Genomic DNA, 21279 nt, shown 5'->3' on the forward strand with positions numbered 1-21279 from the left:
GAAAATACAGATACATGAGGAAGAGGGCCATGTGAAGAAGGAACCAGATTGGCATTTTAGCCACCAGCCAATGAGTAAAGAGGGATTCTTTAAATCCATTTTAGTGATGACAATGTCAGAGTTACAGTGGAAATCCACACAAACAGAGCAGTCAGAGTTGAATAGGAATGTGTATATAGAAGAATGTGTGTACTAATAAGCAGCTTGAACACATTGTCTTAAAATTCTACCAAATTCTTTCCTTTCTTTTTCAACAGCCTGCTGTACTTTGTTATGCTGCAGGAAGTAATGTTAGACTTAACTTTCACTATCACTGAAATGTTGATTTAGGCTGAGGATGAAGCTCAGTAGTAGCTTGCACTGTAAAATCAGTCAATAAATAAAATATTGAGTTTATTTGAAGTTCCTGAGAAATGACCAAGAGAGGGAAAAAGCAGAAACTATTAATCTTAAAAAGCGAGTGTCAAAGTTGATTGTGTAAATTCTAATTAATAATAGAGCAGATAGTACAATAAAGTTAAGATCTTCATGGAATGACTTTGTTTGCTAGATAATTATGGCATGATTGCAACTGTTTTTATTCAAATATCCTCTGAACCAATTATTCACAGGTTTGGTTTAAACCAGAGATTTTCTGACTCTGAAAAAAGATCAAAATTTGATCTCTCTATTCCCTACTAATTACACTTTGTGTTGCCAAGATCTCTCAGGATATGTCCTGTGCACACATCTGATATGTTACTCTGCAGAATCTTAATGATTAAATATTAATTATATTCCTAGAGTAAACTCTATTCATGGCAATAAAACCTTTAACTTCATTTTGCTATAAATATATATCACCAAACCTTTTATATGATAGTAGATCATTTTAAAGCATAAACCTAATAGCACATCACTTGTATTTTAGTTGTAATGCAGAGGTCACATACACATCACATGATTCTGGGCAATTACTGTTATACTGTGTTACACATTCTCCAGATAATGCAACTGAAGATTGGTTCACTCTGGGAAACAAAATGGAAAACTTCAGTCTTAATTCCACTACTAAAACCCTGTGCTTCTGTGTGTGTGACAGAGTTGGGGGTTTGACATTTGTTATTGAAGATTGAGAAACATGATTTTCCTCTTCTGGCACATTTATGACAGATTGAGCATTATTAATGAATATCCTTGACAATAAACTAGTTTATTAAGTCTTTGGCATGTATGTGGAGAGAGGATGAATTTCTTTGGATCTTGGGGTTGTGAATATAATAAGAAAGAAGATGATAAAGGACAACATAGAAAAAAAAGTCAGAATAAAACTGAGTGTGATTATTTATTAATAGCACAATTTCTTACCAAATCAGCAGAAAGTCTGTCAGACATAAGGTAATCAAAATCAGTAATTGTCAATTAAATTATTATATATATTACAATATTTTCTATAGTTTGAAAGTACATAAATTAGGTAAGAGAATAACAATTTGTTAGATTTTCAGAGAAGGATTCTGTAAAAAGGCTACATTGGAATAGAAATATACAGAATTTCACAAAAAATATATTTACTCAAATCGTATGTAGTGCTAAAATGTTTTGGAGTTTACTAACTTCTGTGCAGACTATCTCAAATTTTCATACCTCTTGTTAAATGTGTGTGAATTCAACATGGGTATAAGCACTCAGAGACTCCACTGCGCCCTGGGAGGAGGTGTCTTAGGGACTGAATTGAAAATGAAAGTGAAGAAGCAATGGCTGGGAGCTTCTTAATTCAACCAAAATTGGTTCAAGTAAAAAATCTGAAGTTATTTGGATGAGGTTAACAATGTCCAAAAGGTGAAGAGAATATTTATATCAAATATATAACATGCTGGACACAAATAGACAATGAATAAAAGAATAAATATCAGGAAACAGACCACAGGCCTAGATGTGCTGTTTGGTGTTAGCATGGCAACTGTATAAGCATTTTCTTTTAATTAAACTTCTAAAAGGTAGAAGTTAGTAAATGTTAGTAAATAGAAGCACTAATCAAGACATTGATGAATCCCACTAACTGCAGAGAATAAAGTAAGAACAGAAGCCCAATCTAAGGTAACCTGAATACATGAAGAGTGTCTGCTCCTACCCACTCCATGACAGGATTTTAAAAATAGTTCTCCACTACTTTGTCTGACCTCCACCTGGGAAAAACATGAAGAAAGTGGAGAATGGCCTCTTGAAGAGGTGTGGAGCAAGTCCCTGTTCCTGTGAAGAGCACCAGGGCGGGTAGTTATGCCAGAGAGGAGTCATCAGACCATGACAGAAAACTGGCAGAGAAGTCTAATTTGCTCAATTAATATCATCAATCAGAAAAAGCTTCAAACTTTGTTTGACATGTAAAATAAATATGGTTGAATATTATTCAAAGCATACAAGTAATTAAAAAATAACAGAAACAAATAGAGAGCAAGATAAGTTTTCATTGAGCAGGCAAAAAAGAATTTTTTTGAGCTGCATGCAAAGTAAAATGTATAGCTCTTGGATATATTGTGCAAATTAGATGAAAGAATAAATAACAGGGAGTTCATCTATGAAGGTAGTGATAACTAATATTGTGTTATTTTCTGATTCCACTAGGATGGAAAGGAACTATGAATGGTTCCATTACTCAAGACCCTACTAACACAAAGGGCTTGATTTGAGTTCTTTTATGTTTTGCTTGGTTTAAATACTTTCCTCTCTCTCTCTCTACTCCCTGCCTTCACAAACACGCACACACACACACACACACACACACACACACATATCCCTGGCCAAATATTATTTATGAAAATACAACCACATCAGTACACACATTGGATGTGTTAAAGGTATAAGTTATTAGGGTACTTGTTTATCTCCGTTTTATAAAATTATATCTTAGTTTTCCATAATTTTCTAATGACAAGAAATGGTTTACATAGTCTTCTTTACATTCTCATTACTGTTTCTCAGTCTGTATACTTGAATATGTAAATGTGCATGTGTGAGTGTGTGGTACACGTGGTCATCCAATGCACTTGATGCTTTTGAAATCTGCCTCATGAACATTACTATTTTTTAAACCAATGAATTCATTGAAATGTACCTTAGCATATATTTTTAATTCTGTTTAACTTTAATGATACATTTATTCAACCTAATATTTGTAAAATATTATGTCAACATAAAATCAGAAAATAAATTTGCAACATTTTTACATTACCTTTCCTTACTAAGTTTTTGAAAGCAAGTATGCAGTGCCTGAGTTCAGAGTTGTTACATTACAAGATATCAAAAGCCACCTGTGATAAGTGGCCACTATATTGCACAGAGGTAAACTTAAGATTTTCCCCCTGTGACCTCTCCTGCTTCCTCCTCCTTCATATCCAGTGGATGGCCTGCTTCTTTTTTCTTTCTCTGGGGCAGTCACACTTTTGTGAAGTCCTCTAATAAATAAATTTCAGTTATTATTTGATGAGGGGAAAAAATAAACAGACTCAGTAACTAAAAAGTATTTCTTGCATTCCGTAAGCTGACAGGTTAGATCTTCCGCCAGCACCACTAGGACGCCTGCACACTGCTGCACTTATGGGAACACAGCCTGTGCTCACACTGTGTCACCCCAAGATGGCATCTGCTCATGTCAGGTGAAACTGGTGGCTGGCTGTTGGCGGTGCTGCTTCTGTTCTCTTCAGCAGCCACTTATCTGCTTGTAAGTTCCACTGGCCTCCTTATATGGCGCTCTCAGAGTTTAAAGAGAGTGAAAGTAGAAGCCACAAGACATCCTGCTGCTTCCCTCCGGAATCTGCAAGGTACTCCTACCACACTTTCTGGTCAAGAAAGTCACAATTCTGATTTAATGCTTCCATCACTTACTGTGTTCCCAGCAGGAGCATATCCTTGGAGAGAAGAGACCTCCTAACTACTGGAATTCATGGCTTCACTCACAGGAAGCAAGTTTTCAGCAGCTGGATCATCAATAGGTAGAAGAGCCACTTCCTTTACACTCCGGGCTCATATATCCTGGTCTCATAAAATACAGAAACCACAACGCATTTTGGTGGCAGAGTCCATATGTGAGCCTGTAGAGTACATTCCAGAGAATAGTATTCCGGAGTTTTTCATTCCATCCTTCTAAAATATTGCCATGGAACTTGTCTGAGCCAAATTTGAAAAGATGATCCCCATTTTAAATTTCTGCTTCTTAAGGTAAGTATTTTTTCTTCCACTGCTGTCCTTCAGGACCATCCCAGAGCAGGATGATGGTGCTGCAGCAATCCACCTTTATGTTGCACCAGCGTATATTATGGGGAATCATCTGAAAAGCTCTCAATGCTTCATTCATGATCAAGTTGTTAAGGGAGTGAGTTCATGGACTCTTGAGCTAAGGAGTTCAGGCTGAGCAGAAGGAAGCAAGAGTATTAACCCTGGATATTGGTTCCACCTTAATTGTGACTTCAGGGAAAGGAGCTCAGTTGACTGCTGCCCATAACTAATATGATGGATTGGAAGGGTCACCAACACCCTGTACAAAATGGGAAGTGCAGGTTTGCACGGTAACTTGGAGACCACTTGCAATCACTGTTTCTAGCACAATCTGTTAAAATGACAAATGCTGTTTCTATTTTTTTAAAAAATAGGTATCTTTTATTTATTTATTTTGTGGATCAGGTTTTTTTTAAATTTTTTTTTTTTTATTTTTACAGACTGCATTTTGATTCATTGTACACAAATGGGGTACAACTTTCCGTTACTATGGTTGTGCACAATGTAGATGCATACTATTTGGGTAATCATACATATACATAGGGTATTGATGTCTGTCTCATTCCACCAAATGCTGTTTCTTAAAAGGTGACTGTCACTGTTTTGCCTTAACATTCTTAAAGTCTGATCTGTAATTGATTATGTGGCCTGTGCAACATACTGATAACATCTATCTGCCATGAACCCTTCAAGGACAATCATATACACTGGCTTATGTGGCCCAAATAACTCAACAGCCAGCATGGTGGACTGAACTTGTTACAGAGTTTTCTCTTGTTATGGGACCCACTCAAAAGGGACCACATTTGGTGAGTTTTGTAGGTTGGTTAGAATAACCTGCCTGAATCTACTATATGCTTCCCTCCAAATCTAAAGACATACATTCATTTTATGTTTCATCTTTATTTTAATTTGTTAATTACAGAGGGCATTTTAATTATATATAAGCAAATTATCATAGTTAACATCATGACGCAATATTTCTGTGTAATTTCAAGAAAAGTCCAGTTATTCAGGATGGTATAAGAGAGCTGACATTTACATTATTTGACTCTTTGGATACTTATATGGGATAATTTGCTGTTGATTCTCTAGAGTAACAGTCCCCAGAGTTACAGAGTTAGATATAAGATCTTTGGTGTCCCAGTTATATTCAGCCTACAGCGAAACAGGAGGGCAGTCTCATGTTTCTCTGTGGCAGGTAAATTTATAAAGGTTTCTTAGAAAATTGGGAAAATATTATTTTCCTAATATTGTAACTGGGATTTTTTTTTTTACTTTTTCTTTTTATTCTAAGTTGATATCAATGTAATTCAATTCTGATCCATAAAAAAATGTGAAACTCATGTAAATATTTGGTTTCAGGTCCATTTACAAACTATTTCAGAAAGAAAAGAAAAAACTTGCTATACTCTTCTCATATGTACCATGAGTTGGTATATAGATTTTTATAAGAATGAAAATTAGTTAATTTTGAGAGCTCTCTTACTGAATATATCTTGAGGTGTTTACAAAATACTCTTTGGTGTCTAAGCTAAAATGGAAGGTAACACCTAGGTCATAGGCCCTAATACAGCCTATTCTCCACTTGGTCAAAAGTAGGCCATTCCTTTTGAAGATGAAAGGCTAGAGGGAGGCTGCATTCCTTGTTTCTCTATAACTTGGGTTTCCACCAGAGGAAACTCTGTTTCGCTGTGAGGCAGTCTTTGCTGCTTATGGATCCCCTACCGTTTACCCCATTTGTCCACTAAGATCACCTGCTGTCTAGCAGCATATTGCTTACTTTGTGAGTGAGTGCAGATTGCTCACCGACTGATGCCTATCATCTGCCATTGGTCCGTCTAACTGCCTCTTGCCTGCCCATTGCTTGACTTTCACCTAACCATCATCAATTACCTGAGACCCACCTGCCAATCCTCCGCCAGTAGCCTGCAGACTACAAGCAAAGCACCAGTGGATGGCCTTCTGTCCATTGTTGCCTGGAAGCCCATTGTCACATTACCAAAGGTTTTGTTACACATGACTGCTGCCATTTTTGGACAACAGCCAGGACCTGCCAGACCCCTGGTCTGATCAACCACCCTCTGCCACCAGGACTCCCTGCCCAACCAATGGCACAGGACATCAACTCCACACCTACACCTTGCCCTGCAGCTTCTCATTGGCCAACAGATTTGGAAGCCAGTAAAGCTGTCTTGAGTTATCCTGGAAGCCAAAGCTGCCATCTTTAGGTGGAGCAAATCCCATCCTGAGAAGCCTCCTGGAGACTGGAAGCTCATTGTCAGGAACCTCTTATGCATCAAGCTACTGAAGACTGGTATGTTTGAATAGTCTATGACTGTAGATTTTTTTCTCCTTTCTGAAAATTTTGAAGTTTTTATTTCTTTTTCTTTCTTGCTCTATTTTCCTTTTGTTTACTAGTTTCCTCACAGTCTCTTTCTTTCTTTCCCCATGTTCACAACCAACTTCTTTTGATTCTGTTTTCATTCTTCCTATGATCTAGTACTTCTATAAACTCTTTGCTTATCTCATTAATAGTTACATCCTACACCCCTCTCCATTCTCTTTGTTCTCTATTAGAAACTGTAGACCTCATTGCAAACCTACTGGTTATACCGTAGATAAAAATCAAACTCTCTATATTTATTATAAAACTGTTAATGTGTTCATAGGGACGATACCAGGTGCTGCTAATATTGACCTCCCCCTTAAAAAAGAGGTTTTGGAAACCTGAAGAGTCACTATAAACCTATAGAGGGGAAACTGCAATACTCCAGACCCACACTGCTACATATGAGAACAACATGAAAAAACAAGGGAAGAAAATGTTCCAAAAAAACAAGATTCTGTATTAATTGAAACCAATGACGGCATAGTAGAAGAAACTTACAGAAAGGAGTTCAGAATACAAATAATTGAAATGATTCATGAAGCAAACGATGAGATGAGAGCAAATGCAGAAATGAACCACACTCCAATAAAGAATTGAAAGAACAACTTTATGAAGCAAAACATTGTTTCAACAAAGAGATGGAGATTCTAAATGAAGGAAACAATGAACTAAATAAAAACTCAAGGAAAGCATCACCAACAGTCTAGATTACTTGGAAGACACAACCTTAGTCAATGAAGAGAAAACATTTAGTCTTGAAAACAAAGTTGACCAAACAGAAGATGGTAAGAAATCATGAATGGAAGCTCCAAGAACCATTGGATATCATGAAAAGATCAAATTTAAGAGTTATCGGGATTGAGGCAGGCACAGAGATACAAACCAAAGGAATGAACAACCTATTCAATGAAATAATATCAGAAAATTTCCCATATCTGAAGAATGAAATGGAAATCAACTACAAAAGGTGTACAGAACTCAAATGTACAAAATTACAACAGAACCACATCAAGGCACATTATACTGAAAATGCCTAACATCAAAAATAAAAATAGAATTTAATGACTGTGAGAGAAAAGCATCAGATTACATATAGGGAGAAACCAATAGGGATATCAGCAGATTTCTCAGCCCAGACCCTAAAAAGTAGAAGTCTCTGGAACAACATATTTCAAGCTCTTGAAAGAACATGAAAGTCAAACAGGAATCTTATACCTCACAAAAGTAAACTTCAGATTTGAAAATGAAATAACTCCTTCTATGATAAACAAAAGTTAAGAGAATTTACAAGTAGAAAGCCTGCATTAGAGAACATTCTCAGCAAAATATTCTACGAGGAGGAAATAAAAACAACAATGTAAGTGAGCAAAGTGAGGAACTACCCTAAAGGAAAAGACAATCAAAGGAGAAACCAAATCAAGATTCAAACCAAAAAATAAGCCAAAATGACTGGGAATGAAAATCAGATCTCAATAATAACCTGAATGTTAATGGCCTAAACTCATCAATTAAAAAGATTAAACTCATTGGATTAAAAAGAAAGACCCAAGATTATGTTTCCTTCAAGAGACTTATCTCAGAGAAAAAGACATCCACAGATTAAAAGTGAAAGGATGGGAAAAAGCATTACACACATAGACTTAGTAAAAAAGCAAGGTTTTCCATCCTTATATCAGATAAGTGGACTTCAAGCCAAAGTTAGTAAGAAAGGATAAGAAGGACATTTCATACTGCTTAAGGAAACCATAAATCAGGAAGACATAAAAATTGTAAATATTTATGCCCCAAACAATGGGGCATAAATATTTTTGTGTGTCAAACAAATCTTCTCAATTCCAGGACCAAATGGACCAGAGAACACAATAATCCTGGGTAACTGTAACACACCACTGTCACCACTAGATAGATCTTCCAAACAAAAAATAAACAAAGAAACCATAGAACTCAAAAATATAATCAATAATTTAGATTTAATAGACATATATAGAATATTCCATCCATCAATGATTAAATATGCTTTCTTCTCAACAGCATATGAATCCTCCTCTAAAATAGACCATATTTTATACCCTAAAGAAATCTTAGTAAATATTAAAAAATAGAGACACTACCTTGTATTCTATTGATCATAATGTAATAATATTAGAAATCAATGATAAAATAAAAAACAGAAACTACTCCAACACCTGGAGATTAATAATATGCTATTGAATGAAGCATGGATGACAGAAAACATCAGGGAGGAGATAAAAAATTTTTAGAGGTAAATGAGAATGATGATACAACATATCAAAATCTCTGGGACACTATGAAAGCAGTACTAAGAGGAAAATTTATTGCATGGAGTCCATTCAAGAAAAGAATAAAAAGTCAAGAACTAAATGACCTAACGATACATTTCAAAGCCCTAGAAAAAGAAGAAAAGATCAACACCAAAAGTCATAGAAGACAGGAATAATTAAAATCAGAGCTGAATACAATATAATTGAAACAAAAAAAACAATTCAAAAAACTGACAAAATAAAAAGTTGGTTATTTGAAAAAGTATATAAAATTGATGAACCCTTAGCCACAGTAACAAAGAGAAGGAGAGAAAAAACTCAAATTTCTAAAATTTGTGATGGAAAAAGGAAATATCATGACAGACACCATTGAAATACATAACATAATTAGAAGCAACTTGAAAATCTATATTCCGACTACATAGAAAATCTAGAAGACACCGACAGGTTTCTAGAGACATATGTTCCACCCAAACTGAATCAGAAGGACATACAAAATCTAAAAAGATAATTTCAAGCAATGAAATAGAAGAAGACATCAAAAGCCTACCAAACAAGAAAAGCCTGGAACCAGGTGGATTCTCAGTTGAGTTCTACAAGACCTTCAAAGAAGAACTAATATCAACTCCTCAAAATATTCCATGAAATAGAAAAGGAGGGAAACTTCCAAACTCATTCTATGAAGCTAATATCACTCTGATACCAAAGCCAGACAGACATATCAAGGAAAGAAAACTTTAGACCAATATCCCTGATGAACATAGATGCAAAAAATTCTTAACAAAATTCTGGCAAATTGCTTACAAAAACATATTAAGAAGATAGTGCACCATGATCAAGTGAGTTCGTCCAGGATGCAAGGTTGGTTCAGTATCCAGAAATCAATAAAGGTAATTCATCACATCAATAGACTTAAGGTTAAGAATCATATGATTATTTCAATAGATGCCGAGAAAGCATTTGACAAAACAGCTCTTCATGCTCAAAACACTAGAAAAAGTAGGGATAGTAGGAACATACCTCAACATTGTAAAGGCTATTTATGCTAAGCCCAAGGCCAACATCATTTTTTTTTAAATTGTAAACAATTGGGACACATCTTGTTTCTCTGTTTGTATATGAAGTAGAGGCATACCATTTGTGTAATCATACGTTTACGTAGGGTAATGGTGTTTGATTCATTCTGTTATTTTTTCCTCCCCCCTCCCACCCTTCTTTTTCCTCTATACAGTCCCTCCTTTCTTCATTCTTGCCTCCCTCCCACCTCCCATTATGTATCATCATCCGCTTATCAGGGAGATCTTTCATCCTTTGTTTTTTGAGATTGGCTTATCTCAGGTAGCATGATATTCTCCAATTTTATCCATTTGCCTACAAATGCCATAATTTTATTATTCTTTATGGCTGAGTAATATTCCATTGTTACCCAACATCATTCTTAATGGAGAAAAACTAAAAGCATTTCCTCTAAAAACTGGAACAAGACAGGGATGCCCTCTTTCACCACTTCTATTCAACATCATGCTTGAAATACTAGCCAGAGCAATTAGACAGACAAAACAAATTAAAAGAATATTAATTGGAAGAAATCAAGCTATCACTATCTGCTGATGACATGATTCTAAATTTAGAGGATCTGAAAAACTCCAGAAAACTTATAGAACAAATAAATGAATTCAGTAATGTAGCAGGATATAAAATCAACACACATAATTCTAATGCATTTCTATTCATAAGTGATAAATCCTCTGAAAGAGAAATTAGGAAAACCACTGCATTCACAATAGCATCAAAGAAAATAAAATACTTGGGAATCAATCTAACAAAAGTGGTGAAAGACTTCTACAGTGAAAACTACAGAACACTAAAGAAAGAAATTAATGAAAACCTTAGAAGATGGAAAGATCTCCCATGTTCTTGGACAGGCAAATTAATATTATCAAAATGAACATACTTTCAAAGTGCTATACAGATTTAACACAATTCCAATTAAAATCTCAATAACATTTTTCATAGATAGAGACAACAATCATGAAATTTATCCAGAGGAACAAACACCCAGAATAGCCAAAGCAATCCTTGGCAGGAAGAATGATGCAGGAGGTATCGCAATACCGGATCTTAAACTTTACTATAGAGAAATAGTAATAAAAATGACCTGGTATTGACACCAAAATAAATAGGTAGACCAATGATAAGAATAGAAGACACAGAGACAAACCCATAAAAATAAAGTTATCTCATACTAGACAAAGGTGCCTAAAACATACAATGGAGGAAAGTTAGCCTCTTCAACAAATGGTGATGGGAAACTGGAAATCCATATGCAGCTAAATGAAATTAAACCCCTATCTCTCACCCTGTACAAACTCAACTCAAAATCTAGGAATTAGTCCTGAGACCCTTCACCAAATAGAAGAAAAAGTAGACCCAAATCTTCATCATGTTGGCTTAGGACCAGACTTCCTTAACGAGATCCCAATAGCGCAAGAAATAAAAACAAGAATCAATAAGTGGGATGGATTCAAACTACAAAACTTTTTCTCAGCAAAAGAAACAATCAATAATGTGAAAAGAGAGCCTACAGAGTAGGAGAAATCCTTTTCTACACACACTTCAGGCAGAACATTAATCTCCAAAATTTAAAAAGAACTGGAAAAACTTTACACCAAAAATACAGAGAACTCAACCAATAAATGGGTTAAGGAACTGGGCAGACACTTCACAGAAGACATAAAGGTGATCAATAAATATAAGAAAAGTTCTCATCATCTCTTGTAATTAGAAAAAGTTTTCTTTCACTTTGACTGGCCATGTAGAAATATTCAAAAGTTCTCTTTGTGAATTCTCTTCCTTCTGCCCTCTACTTTGCCATAGCTCTGGTAGATTTGACTCTATCCCACTTACATGAAAGTTCATATTTATTATTTAATAATTATTCACGGTACACTTTGTGCTAGTTATGAGTCTACCAATTTATATCACTGAACTCAACAGTAAATTTCTCACTTTCCCAGAAAATTTATCTAAGCAAGGGAAACAAACAATATATTAAAAATACATTACAAAATAATTTAATAAATGTATTTTTCTGTGATAAACACTTTAAATGTAATATTGGGGAATAGGGTAATCCCCTCAGGATAATAGTGTGTTCATATAGGATTTCACAAAAAATAATATATAAGCAGAAATTTAAAGACAAGAATTCTAATCAGAGGAGTATAAAAGCCAATAATGAAGGAGTGTGCTTTTATTTTAATAAACAATGAGGAGGTCAGTATATCTGCAGGGAACATATGGTGTATTAGTTTTTAGTCACTGTCATCTGACAAAAACAACTTACAGGAGGAAAAGTTTATTATGCTGTGGTTTCAGAGGATCAGTCCATGGTTGGCCAACTCTGCAGCTGAAGCCGGAGTTAAGGCAAGAGATCATGGTGGTAGGGTATGGTGAAGGGAAGGAGCTGAGAACAAGGCACCCAGGGAACAGAGAGCTCTGCTCACCTATGACAAAATATAAACTCCCAGGGAACACCCCCTGACTTCTTTCCTCTTGCCACACTATACATGTTCACTCTTAATGCCCAGTGAATCCATATGGGTGAATGAACCACCATTTAAATCACATCTCCCATAATCTATTCATTCCACCTTTGAAAAGTTTGGCATTGTCTTACACACGACCTTTTGCGGACACTCCACATCTGAACCATAACACTTGGGGAAAGGAATAACAAACAGGGTCAAGATTTAACAAGGACTTGATCATTTATGCATTTGAATGTTGACCTTTGTACGACTTCCTGGATTAACTTTCAATAAAGCATTGCAACCTGAAAAGCTGAATGTTCTCACTTTTCCAATATGAACAAATTCTTTAATATAGTAGAAAAGCATTATGCCTAGCAAATATTAGGAAATCAGTTTGATAATGATGACTCACATATTTTCATAAATGAATCATATAGAGCATAAAATTTATGAAATTTATGGGCCATATCGCAGTGATGAGGGTATGGGAAAGGTGAATTTAATATATGTCACATGTGAAATGCTCCTGTTGCTGCTACATTTTACTCTCAACTTTCTCAGATATTAGAATTGCGTCAAATTGAGGTGATTAATTTTAATTGTTTATGTGTGACCTCAAGAGATTGAAGCAGTTGATAGTCTCTAGGGTTCTTATCTCCAAGATTAACTGTAGATAAAAGTAGTTCATCACCCCAACCAGGAGAGCTCCTGCTTAGCCATCAGCAGGTTTGTTTTAACATTCAAAAGACAGATGGATTTAAATTTCATTATGGGAAACTGACCTCATAAAACTAGAAATTTCTAGTTTTAAAAAAAAACTAGAAATTTCTTGGGAAACAGCTGTGAGTGAGCCAGGAACAGTAAGTACACTCTTTCTACAAAGGTTCATATTAGAGGGCCAGCTCAACTAAGCCCCTCTATAGTATCACAAAAAAAGTTACCAGAGAGGGGAGAACAACCTCTGAGGATTTTGGTGTTAGGTATTATCTCATTTTTGCAAATTCTGAAGGAGCTGTTAAGATAGAATGTTTAATTAAAATGAAATAGATATTGAATAGACTATTAAAAGCAACCCTATTTGATTAACATTACATGAGTGTAAACACTGATAGCAAAAATAACAATTATAATTTTGAAAAAATAATAGGAGGGATATTTCAGCTATCATTTTTGCCTGGACTAAAAGTTAAAATAAAAAAAAAAATTACCAGGAATTTAATAATAGCATTTGTGATGATAGAGTAATTGCATTAAATGTAAGAGTAGATTTAAATAAAATTTAAAATTCTTTGCATAAATAAAATGTGATAGTAAGAAAAACAGGTAATAACTAGAATGTCTGATTTGTGGGTTGTTTGGGATTTTTCTTTAATAGGTAAATTCATAAGGATAGTAACAGATATATTCATTGAATGTCAGTGTTGCATATGATTGGACATCCTTATTGATGAACTATGTGAGAACTATTTCTTACATTGTGTGACTAGAGATAACTTTTCCTGAAATAACAGAGGAAGTTTGCAAGCATGGATAGGCATGAGAGGTTTGGGGCAGCAACAACTGAAATATGTTTTTGTTTTTCTTTACCCTCTCTCTGCCCCCCATAAAATGTCTTCATGGTACACTACTACATGGAATCGTTAGTTCTTCCCTTTCACAGGTAAAATAGGCACAGAATGAAAATACTGGATATCATAAAGAAAGAGAAAGACAGAGAAAAGAGAGAGAGAGCATGATACCCAGGAAAGGGATGGATCTATCAGTTTTATTACAGTCAGTTACTCCTAAGAAAAGTACCTACTTCCATTCTAATATGTTTCATCTTGATACTGATTTTTGATATATTTCTGTGATATATGGATGTCACAGAATTACTTTCCATATGATTAGAATCTCCAGTTTGCTCACTAGTTGAAACCTTGACTACTAATAAAAAAAAATCATGCCAGTATCTAAATCTAGAATCAGGACCAGAAACCGATATTTCAGAAATGAATCCATCATGTAAGCCTGAGGATCTGGGCTTCAGTCACAGATTAGAAGAGGGTTCTTTGTGTGCATGTAATTTGGAAAGTCAAGGATTCTTTGGCACTAGAATAAAAAGGTAAACTAAAATACTTTTATAAATTGTTCTACTTATTTGTTTTTTCCTTCATATATTGGTCAAAGATTGATAATAGAACTACTAAGTCAAAGAGAATACCCACTGAAAATTTAAGGCAGATTTATTTTGATATGACAGCTGTTACAGAGAAGCAGATTTAAGTGATGTGTGGAATTAAAAACAAATTCACAAGGTTAAGCATTAGCAAGCCACTTTGTAAATAGACATTTATAAAAATTAACTTATTTCAAAATTCCTTATTTTTTTTAACTAAAGGGCTGAGGTAATCATCATCACTTGATAATTAGTTTTATCTTGTATGAATTTACAATTTTCAATGACAGTTGAAAGTTTTATCTGAAGATTTATTAAAATGGCCATTAGTATGTTCATCTCTAATTCTTGTATTTGTAAGTATTGAATTATGTTTTAGAACTCATAATTTAATTCAGTAATCATATGTTTTTAATATTAAAAATGTTGTGATACTTTTAAATTGTGTACATGCTGTCGGTTTCTTATAAATACCCAGATTCTGAAAGATGTACTTTATGAACTTGGAAAGGGCAGTTAAAGCCACTGCAACTATTCTCACTCATCTTAACATTTTGTTTTCAGGATTAACTCTCAGATTTCAACCGAAAGAAACATGGTATTCACAGACAGAAATAAAAGTGGGGCCACGTTCACCCTCCAGGGTTTCTCAGATTATCCAGAATTAAAAGTCCCACTGTTCATGGTTTTTTTGACTATCTACAGTGTCACGGTGGTAGGGAATATTGGGATGATGGCCATAATCAAAATTAATCCCAAACTGCACACCCCCATGTACTTTTCCTCAGCCACCTCTCTTTTGTGGATTTCTGCTATTCCTCCACTATTGCCCCAAATATGCTGGTGAACCTTGTTGCAGAAGACAGAAGCATCTCTTTTTCTGAATGTGTGATACAATTTTTTTTCTTTTGTACCTTTGTCGTAACCGAGTCCTTTCTGCTGGCAGTGATGGCCTATGACCGCTTTGTGGCCATCTACAACCCTCTGCTCTACACAGTGGCCATGTCCCAGAAACTCTGTGCTGTGCTGGTGGCGGGATCCTATGCATGGGGGGCGGCCTGTTCCCTGATACTAACATGCTCTGCTCTACAACTGTCTTTTCATGGCTCCAACACAATCGATCACTTCTTCTGTGAGTTCTCCTCCCTGCTCTCCCTCTCATGCTCAGATTCCCACATCAACTCTTTGCTACTCTTTGTTTTTGCCACATTCAATGAAGTCAGCACCCTGCTCATCATCCTCACGTCTTACGTGCTCATCCTGGTTACCATCCTCAAGATGCCATCAGCCAGGGGGCGTCACAAGGCCTTCTCCACCTGTGCCTCTCACCTGACGGCCATCTCCATCTTCCATGGCACCATCCTGTTCCTCTACTGTGTGCCCAACTCCAAGAACTCCAGGCACACGGTCAAAGTGGCCTCTGTGTTTTACACAGTGGTGATCCCCATGCTGAACCCCCTGATCTACAGCCTGAGAAATAAGGATGTCAAGGACACTGTCAGCAAAGTATTGGGCAGTAAAGTCTCTTCTTTTTAGCATCATACTATCATGACATTTGTTCCTAATGTTTAAATTTTGTTCTTGAAGTTTGTTTTTAAGGATAATTAAAATTAATAGAATCATATTGTACAAGAGAATAGAAATGGATTTTTCTTTCAAGGAAATAAACTTAGACTCTCTTTTTGTAAAAAATCACCAATCTCTCTTATCATTATTTCATCACAAATTTTGATAGCACAATATAGTTTCTAATCTGATTGTGAAGTTTAAAAGACAACATGCATGCCATCTCTGATACCTATGTATAATTCAATATTAGTTTCATCCCCCTTTTTATAAGATATGTATTGTATACAAGCCTATTAATAAACATAGGAATTTTACTTACAACATAGAAATAATAGTTACAATGAGGCATAGTACAGCAATGAGGTATATTATCAATGCATAATGGTGGAAATGATAAGAACCATAAAGGTTATCATGAAGAGAAAGCTAAAATGCATGAAGGTTTTTAGAAGTGTGTTTTCATAAACTAGGTGTAATTTGAACTTGACCTTGGAAAAGAGAATGGGTAGAGTTTTGCTGATTCTTTTCAGTGAAACAAGACATTTTTTAAAAATTTTCAATTAATTTTATTTAGTTTTTAATTTTTCACAGACTGCATTCTGATTCATTGTACACAAAAGGAGTACATAATTTCATTTCTATGGTTGTACACAATGCAGATTCATACCATTCATGTAATCATGCATGTACATAGGGCAATGATGTCTATTAAAGGGAAAATAGCATAAATAAATTCTGGTTGGAAAAAAAATACTGAATTTATGAACCAACAAATATTTTATTGAGCTAATGTGATATAACTTGCATGTATGAGTATATGTGTGTGCATCTCCTGCGTAGTGCATACAGGTTACTGAGAATGAAATTTCAGAAAATCTGGTCTACATGCTAACTGTATTTTTGAAGATGCACCAGTGTGGCTGTGTGACATCCATCTTACACTTCACCAGAGGTTTAAGACCCACAGCTTGAATATGAGAAGATCTTACCTGCAAAGCAATGGTGATACACACCTGGCCAACTTGTTATTCATGGTTTCTTTCTGTGTGTGAAGATGTCAGATTTATCATCAATGCTTTGGCACTTTTTTGTTGAGAAACAGCATAATTCTTGATTCCTTCTCAACAGAATTCTCATTCACCTTGAAACAAAATTATTTGGACTTCGCTTAAATGTTGAAAGATAACTAGTATCAATATATACTTTTTCAAAATAAAATTTAAAAATCCATATCCTATTCATCATGCAGATTAAAAATACCAAATCTCTACTTTAATAAAATTACTTTTGCTAGAATAACGTGTGTACCATTTTTCTCCTCTTCACTGAATATGCTTAGATAAAATTCTGAACAATTATTAATAGGGTGAAAAAAATCAATTTGCATTTATTTTAGGGAGGGAAAAATATAATTTGGTGCACAATTTTATATGGGTTGAAAAAAGTATTTCCTCTGATCATATTATTTTGGCTCTTACAATGTTTGTTTTTGATGTTTTTAATAAAAATCACACCACAAATTAAAATATAAGAACACTATACTTTTTTTTTTTTTGAACAAATGGGATACATGTTGTTTCTCTCTTTGTACATGGAGTCAAGGCATACCATTTGTCTAATCATAAATTTACATAGGGCAATGTTGTTTGATTCATTCTGTTATTTTTTCCCTTCCCCCCACCCCTCCCACCCCTCTTTTCCCTCTATACAGTCCTTCCTTCCTCCATTCTTACCACCCTCCTTATCCCTAACCCTAAACCTAACCCTAACCCTAACGCTAACCCCTCCTACTCCCCATTATATGTCCTCATCCGCTTATCAGTGAGATCATTCGTCACAAAGTGTCTTCATTATGGCTGAGTAATACTCCATTTTATATATATACCCCATTTTCTTTATCTGTTCGTCTGTCAAAGGGCACCTAGTTTGGTTCTATAGCTTGGCTACTGTGAATTGTGATACTATAAACATTGATGTGATTGTGTCTCTGCAGTATGCTGATTTTAAATCCTTTGGAAATATACCAAAGAGTGGAATAGCTGGGTCAAAAGGTGGTCCCCTTACTAGTTTTTTTTTTTTTTTTTTTGAGAAATCTTCTGCTTCCCAAAATGTTTATACTAATTGATAGTTATACCAACAACATAGAAGTGTACTTTTATCCCCAAATCCTCACCAGCATTTATTATTTGTATTCTTGATAATTGTCATTTTGCCCTGAGTGAGATGAAATCTCAATGTGGTTTTGATTTGCACTTTCCTGCTTGCTAGAAATGTTGATTTTTTTTTCATGTATTTGTTGACCATTTGTATTTTCTCTTTTGAGATGTGTGTATTTAGTACTTTTGCCCATTTATTAATTGAATTATTTTCTGGTTTTGTGTTGTTTATTTTTAGTACTTTATATATTCTATATATTAACCTCTTGCATATCGGGTGCTAAAGATTTTCTCCCATTCTACAGTTTCTCTCTTTCCATGCTCTTACTTGTTTTCTACAGTCTCTCTCTTTCCATGCTCTTACTTGTTTTCCTTGCTGTGAAGAAGGATTTTGGTTTCATTCCATTCCATTTATTGAGTGTTGGTTTTCTATCATGCACTTTAGGAGTCTTGTTAAAGAAGTTGATGCTTGTTTGAATATGATGGAGTGTTGAACCTACCTTTCTCTTGCAGAAATAAAAATCTACTAACTTTTACAAATGCCCCAGAAATCTTTAAGTATAAGATGAATTGAAAAGCAAATAGCTTTCTGCATGGCGTTTGCTGGATGACATTCATCATGGACAACCATGTTCTTTGCAAATACTCTTTTAGCTTTGCTGTCATGGGATCTTCTCTTCAATAGTATTTCATCTTGGGACAAAAGTTGTATGGTTTACACCTAGCACACTGAATTAGTATTAAACAAATATGCCCATCAGTCTACTTTATATCTGATTTCAAAATATTCCTCCATGGACTATAATATATGTAAAATGTTCTTTTCCATGAAAATACATTTGTATATACCAGAGAAAATAAGAATTGATTGGTCTTGATGAAAAAGACTCCAGGACTCGTGGATAACATTTAAAGTTGTCCTTTTGCCATAGGTTTTGGATGTTGGTTTTGTTTTTTTCCTGATTAGAGTAATTCACAGAGAAAATTTGAATGGATAAGAGAAAGTCCTTGAATTCGAAGAAATGGTGAAAAGGCATGTGGGAATGCTAGTTGTAAAATGAAACCCAAGATTCCTTAAATTCAGAAACTCTTTAGATAAACCTAGGAAGTTTTTTGAGAATTTAGGAATGGTTTATCTTCAACTATTTACTTCTATGAAACTTTAAAATGTTTGCTGTATCTAGGGGCACACAGACTGTGGTTTGAACACTGAGTTCATGTCAAAGTTCAGTAGTCAGGAAAGGAGCAGACATGGAGCAATGTTGAGACATCCCAGTACAAAGGGCTCCAGCTTTGCACAGGGACTCTGACCTCCCAGGGACCTTGCAACTATGCTCTTTCCATAGTCATGTGGTGGTGCAAACTGAAAAGCAGCATGTGTCCCACCTCCAACAGGGATTCTCTGTGTTACTTTGGGCAAATTATACCTGTCTATGCCCCAGTAACCTCATTTGTAAAGGACATAAAATTATTTATATCAGTTATTTTTGTAAAGAGGAAATATGTTATAGTTGGATTTAGAAAAGTACATAGCACATAATAAGTGCCCAATAAATGTGAGCAATGGCTATTATTCTCACTATAGGACGTTCACTGTCCCCACTCTGTGGAAAATAATGTGTCTTTAGACCCTATACTTTGCTGGAAGGAGCTGTTGCATATAAAGCAGACAAACTTAAAAGATGCATCCATATATTTTATAATGGCAATATGAGAATCCAAAGACAAAATTATTGGATGTAGCTTTCCATGTATCAAATTCATCATAAACTCTGAATGAATGGAGTTAGCTTAAAATAACCTATGCATAAAAGAGAAATATAAAGTGTACCTACTGCATTATTTATTTTCCCCAGTTCATATCCCATAGTGAAGATAGTTGTTTCCCATAGTGAAAATAGTGGTTTGAATCCCAAGAGTTTTCTTGATATTTTGTTGATGTCCCACAGAGATCAGTAATTGTTTTGAGTAGCTTAGGGAACATAGATCCTAGAGAAACATCCACAAATATAAAGTCTATGACATTTTTCATCACAACAATTTCAGAAACAAGGAAAGGAATTGAGTACCTACTCCATAGGTGGGTTGAAATACATGCTTATTATTTGGGGGGGGGGATGTTTGGATATGAATAATATTTTTTGGGAACTGGAAACTTGAATTCTTTTCCATGTTTGAAATCTCTTGTAGTCATAAGTGAGAGAAGAATGAGGTGTAAAAGAGGGAAATAGTACTACAGATTAAAAAAAAATTCTGAGTAGTATTCCTCTCAGAGAATTCTTTGAGAAATGCCAAGATTTAAGCACTGCTTTAAGAAAATATACTTCTCCTTTTGAAGTAAAGGACATTCTCAATAGGAAATGGGACAATTTTATCTGCAGAAGCACATATCTCATAAGAAATACTAGCATGAGAGGAAAATCAACAAGAACAATTGGGATAAATGTATTTTCAGTTCTTCTTTTACATCTCTCTCTCACAACAACTCCATCTGTGCAACCTGGTCAAGCCTGCATGGAAAAGCTCCGTATGGTCACCCCAATGCTGAGGGTGGCAATGAGACACCCATGAGAATTTCCATGGAGGGACCAAAACACGTGAACCATCTCTGAAGTAGAAAAGGGAGGGATTGCTTTAGCTCTGTGCAAAGCACTTTAGAATGTCAATTGGAAGCAGGTTTCTCAGCAACTTACAGTATCATCCTGGTGGAGTTTGGCTCTGTTGGAGGTGAGGGTGAGGGAGAGGGATGGTAGAGTTTTAGCAGCATCCTTACTAGATGTAATAAGTACACACACCTACCATGGTGACCACCAAAAATATCACTGACAAATGTCACATAGTGGTCATATTCAACTCCTGGTAAAGGAGCAGTGCTCTGTGAACCACTGACCACCTGATTTTTTTTCAGACTTGAAAACAGGAAAAAAAGTTCAAA

At 35.2% G+C, this 21279-nt stretch overlaps 1 pseudogene across 1 annotated transcript; it reads left to right on the forward strand.

Moving 5' to 3' along the window:
* The first annotated feature begins 15214 nt into the window (after positions 1-15214).
* On the forward strand, positions 15215-16155 carry LOC306638955 (olfactory receptor 5D18-like; annotated as a pseudogene). Its single transcript has one exon. The product of its transcript is annotated as an olfactory receptor 5D18-like (transcript).
* Positions 16156-21279: the final 5124 nt, after the last annotated feature.

This window comes from Sciurus vulgaris, assembly GCF_902686455.1.
Source record: "Sciurus vulgaris genome assembly, chromosome: 11".
Classification (NCBI taxonomy): Eukaryota; Metazoa; Chordata; class Mammalia; order Rodentia; family Sciuridae; genus Sciurus; species Sciurus vulgaris.